Source organism: Botryllus schlosseri, chromosome 9 (assembly GCF_051294905.1).
Source record: "Botryllus schlosseri isolate E-star chromosome 9, Bs_hap1, whole genome shotgun sequence".
In the NCBI taxonomy this organism is placed as follows: Eukaryota; Metazoa; Chordata; class Ascidiacea; order Stolidobranchia; family Styelidae; genus Botryllus; species Botryllus schlosseri.
In genome coordinates this window covers 23,727,520-23,732,786 of record NC_137244.1, presented here as the reverse complement: position 1 = coordinate 23,732,786, position 5,267 = coordinate 23,727,520, and positions in this window count along the sequence as shown.

The window sequence follows — 5,267 nt, the reverse complement described above, 5'->3', positions numbered from 1 at the left end:
AGACAGGTAGTTTTTCATGAGCTCTAGTTATGGACCCCGGGACCCGTAGTGCACCAATGTCGAGAGGAGAATACTGTGATCGACGCGGCCAAACGCTTTTTTTTAGATCAAGAACAATGCTACACCCCACACTTCGTTTCTCCAAGATATGTCATAGTACTGTTCAAGGACGTGTGAGGTTTGAGGCTTTTTGCGGAAGCCAAATTGTTGGGAGGGATAGGCATTTTGGCAAGGAACGAGGCAGGAGAGGAGCAATTTTTCGAATACAATTCCGATTCAAGGGAGGACAGATATAGGTCGGTAGTTGCATGGGGACATTAGTTCTATCCCCATCTTTTATATATTATGGATGGACCATTATTTAGCCATGACTATAGCTGACTGGAAGACCACACTGTAGCCGTATCGCTGTAATTGTATTTTTTGCATGTTTGTGCCAACTCGCATTGTACTAAATAAAAATCTGTCTAATCCAAATCCAGAAATATTTTTCATCCATGTCTGAATCCAAGTCCAAATCCGATAAATTTTGACTGAAATTTGTTCAAAAGTCGCATGAAAATATTGAAAAGTATCAGAAATTTTATATCCAAGTCCAAATGCAAATCCATCTTCATAATAATTGTAAATTCATGTCCAATCCACTGCTCCCCAGTGTGAGAATCCGAATCCGCCCGAAAGCTTGAGCATAGCAATTTACAGCGTAGCGTCATAGTCCAGTAACTTTGATGGTGACGTGCCAGTTCTGCTTGTTTTGTTACGAGTTATGCGGTAATGAGCTACATTACCGGGTGTTTCCCCATGTGAAATAGCAGGAAGTCAGTCAGTCGCGTTACCAGGGTTGCCAGATTGACCCTTTTGGGGCCAAATTCCACAAATTTGGCCCTTTTTAGAGGCAGTTGGCCCCCAGAAATCAATTTGGCTCCTTGGCCCTTTATTTTCAATATTTGGCCCTTTTTGGAAGCAGTTGAGACATATCATCAAACTAGCTATTCAAATAAATGTATCTCGCAAATTGAGCTGACGATGTTTATGCCAATGTCAAAGATTCAGTGGAAACACTGTAGAAGATGAAGATTTGGATTTGTTTTTGTAGAATGTAGCAGGGTTGTAATGACTCGAGTCATGACTCGACTCGAGTCAGACTCGAGTCACGATTTTCGGATGACTCGACTCGACTCGGGTCATTTTCTCAAAATACGGAAATGACTCGACTCGACTCGAGTCAATCTGTGTATTGACTCGACTTGGACTCGAGTCATTGCGCATGACTCGAAGCAAGTCATTGACTCGAGATACAGACGGCCAAGACCGACATTTCATTGTAATTTCGAAGCCAACACATTATTGGGATTTGGTTTGTTGGTACTGATGCTTGAAAATGCGACCAGAAACTGCTAAAAGTGGGGAAATTTGATATATTATAAATGCGAACCATTCAATATCACCAAAAAGAGTTTAAAAAGTTGGTTTAGGAAGACTTTAACTGGAAACTGAGCAGTCAACACAATGACTTGGACTCGGACTCGAGTCATAATACCATGACTCGGACTCGATCCTCTGTTCGCTGACTTGGACTCGGACTTGACTCGGTGGGAATTGAAAATGACTTGACTTGACTCGAGTCAAAAATATAAAAGTGAGATTGACTCGGAGCCTTGTGACTTGGTTACAACCCTGGAATGTAGACTGAGTTGGAATTGTAAATACGGATTTCTGAACAGGTGGACGAAAAAGCATTGAACATGGCTGGAAGCTAAGTAGCAGAAAACGTCTGAAGTAGAGTACCCTCATAGTCATAGACTCATAGAAAAAAACTTCAACATAACCGGAGAGTGTTTTGGTGAAAAACCTAAAACTTGAGTAAATAAGTTGGATAAGTTTCAAATCTAAAGAAACTAATCTCTCAATTTTTAATTAAAATTCGTAAATTTTACGATTTTATATATAGTTGGAATGGCTTGAAATAATAGCAGTTGTTGTAGTTGTTGGATCCAGTTTAGTTGTAGGTAGTTGATTTGGTGTCCTACAACAGTGATCAGTAATATCAGACTGGAATTCCAGGTGATTGACAAAAGGTCTGTGGGCCGGAGTGGAATTGGTGGCAACGTCACGCAGGATTTTCTGTTTAATTCCTTAATTATTCTATATAGAAAAGCTCTCATCACGCAGGATTTATTTCAAAAAATGGACAGAGATTCCATATAGGTCTGTGGGTAATGTTGCAACGTTATTAACGTTATTGAACTATTTGGCCCTTTTTGGCCCCTTTTCTGGCGCTGTTCGGCCCTTTTTCCCGAAAGATGTCTGGCAACCCTGCGCGTTACTAAGCGCCTAAGCGGCAAGGTTGGACGGGTGTCAGTGGACAGAGAAAGAGAGATGACCGACAAGATAGCGTAATGGTTAAGCGTCCGGCTTCTTGATCGGTAGGTCGTGGGTTCGATCCCCGGCCGAGTCAGACCAAAGACCTGATTAGTAACACTGGTATCCATGGCTTCCCTGCTTGGCGCTCATGCATTACTGGGATAGCATGGAGGGTGGTGCATGACTTAGAAAGCCGTAAAGGCTATATCTGCACTTCCTTGTCCAGCGGCATATGCACATCATGCACTCATGGTACATGGTATGCATATGCGCAGATCGTGTGTATGTGTATCATGAGTCGGTGTATATGCCGCAAAAAAAACATCAAGGACAAAAATAAACTACGTCCTTTCCTTTCCTTTATTTCGTTACATCCAAGTTTGTGCACAAATATTCAAGACAGACAATGAGAGCGATACGACCTCATTCAAAAGTATCTTATTCAAAAGGCGTGGTCTTCATGTCAGCTGCAGTTCAGGCGTAATGATTGTGTAACAAATAACTGCCGGTCTATACCCTGATGATATGTAGTTGCGCGTTTATGCGTATTGTATATTGTAGACTAATTTCCCTACTTCAGGTCGCAACAGAGAATCATTCTGCATGAATGGTATCTTCGCGTGTGGGCCTAGGGCATATCATTTGATAGATTACTCGGCCTTCACCGCAGTCCTTGCCTTTATGTGAGTTTCAGTATCAGTAGGCTTGAGAGTTTTATTAATAATTTCATCAATTCAACACACCACAAGATTGCGATACAATGAAAAGATAGGAAGGTATTGAACAGTCTTTCAGCCTATATAGAAGAGCAGCAGCCTATAGAACATGTAATTATAGAATGTAAAATAGAACGGCAATGACCGATTTCGCAGCTTCGTTCCGTTTCGCTGAGGCTGGAGTTGAGAATTGTTTTGCGTAAGCGACTATAGGATTTCTGGCAATCCAAAAGTCATCTTCAAGAGCGCAGAAATTACTGAATCTGGTCTTGATCGAAAGCTATGGTCGCACTGATTCCAAAAATATGAATAAAAATATCGTCACGCTCCAGTCTTTGATGACGAAAAATCACCCTCAACATCTGAAATGTGCATTGTTCAGAACAATCGGATAACCGCGACACAATGGCCATAACAATGACCCGTTACGACTCTTCGATTGTTCGAACAATGCCGATATTTCAGACTTGGAGGGCGGATTCTAGGTGGATCTGTGCCTAATCATATTTTAATTTTTATTTTCGGAATTGGTGCGACAGTAGCTTTCGATCAAGACCCGATTCAACCTCAGAGCATTGTTGGTGGCACCGGCACAGGGATTTAGTCATTTGTATCGGGTTACACTGTCAGTTGAATTTATTTAAAAGAAAATTTGAAATGTTGCAGGCTACTCTGCTTCTCCCGGCTGGAATTAAGCGACATTTGTTTTATATCGTTTTTTAAAGAACAAAATTTCATTTTCATCTAATAGTTTTCCAACTACAGCAAGGGTGGGCAAAGTTTTCAGCCCGTTGGCCGCATTCAATATCTGAATTGATTGATGTTCAAATACATCGTAGTTCTCGCCACACAATTATACCACGCTTTCTGGTGATTCTGCCGACTGCTGAATCAGTCCATTGATGGGCAGGATATATATTGTTAAGTAACAATCAAATTTTCCGGTACTGCTTGAACAGACCGACGCCTGGACCGACCATAAATTGCCTTGACTTGACCGATTTTTCAGTTTTCACTGCATATTTTTCTGTTTTATTCATCAATCGTTTCAGCACTACACAGCGGATTCCCTCTAAACTTCCACCGCCCCCATTTGTGAGGCCATGTAATGCCCGTTGATAAGCGCGCATCTTTAATTGTTCACGAGAGATTAGGGACGTGCTGATCGACAGCACTTCCGGACTCATTGGCAAGCTTATCATATCCGTAAGTTCGTGAATGCAAGGAGACCTGACCCTAATGAATTGATGCTATCAATAAATTCGAAAAAAATCAAAACCCCCTCCTTTTTATTTCACTCCCCCCTTTATTCATCGGCAAGCTGCGCGCCTGGTATCTTGCAACAGATTTCTCGCAGTGAAATGCATACTCAAAGTTTTGACTTATCCTCATTGCGAAATGATGGCTAACCTTTGTGACAAAAAATATTGCATCAGACAATGATTACATTGGCAACATGTTGATGTGGAATTTATTACATAGGCTAATAGTACAAGTATACAATGACACAATCAATTAAAGTTGTGCTTCCGCACACAAAAATCTTACTCATGTAGGTCGAGTTTGTAAATGCCTAATTATGCATTTTAGCTATATATGATCGAATGGAATAATGATTTTTACAAAAGCTAATTAAGCTATATATTCTTGTGAATCGTTCCTTAGGCCATATGTTGTGATTACAGTGAAAATATACTCTTGTGAAGCATAATGACTAGAGTGAGATTCAATGTAGTGTAGGCAGTGGACCCCCTTTTTATATTGGAAGCTATTGCATATGCAACAGTGGTTCTCAAACTTTTTTAGACACGCCCCCTTTATGATATTGAAAAAAGTCGCGCGCCCCTTATCATCATATCACAAAATGCAACCAGAATGCTAGCAATCCAAACGGATCGTTTGATGGCACGGAAGGTTATGACTGTTGATGAGAGAATTCTAAAATAAGAAATTGGGACTAGAGACAGAGCAATAACTATGAACTGGAGGTAAATCGCGCCAAGGGCGAAAAAAAAGCAGTTGACTGCTGCTTTGTGCCCCCCTTCAGATGCTTTCAAGCCCCCAGGGAGCGGGGGCGCCCCCAGTTTGTGAACCACTGACGTACAAGGATATTATTTCCTTCTTCGAGAAAGTTTATCAACAGTTATTATAATATTATTCTCCTATAAATATTTCATTGCTTATTGA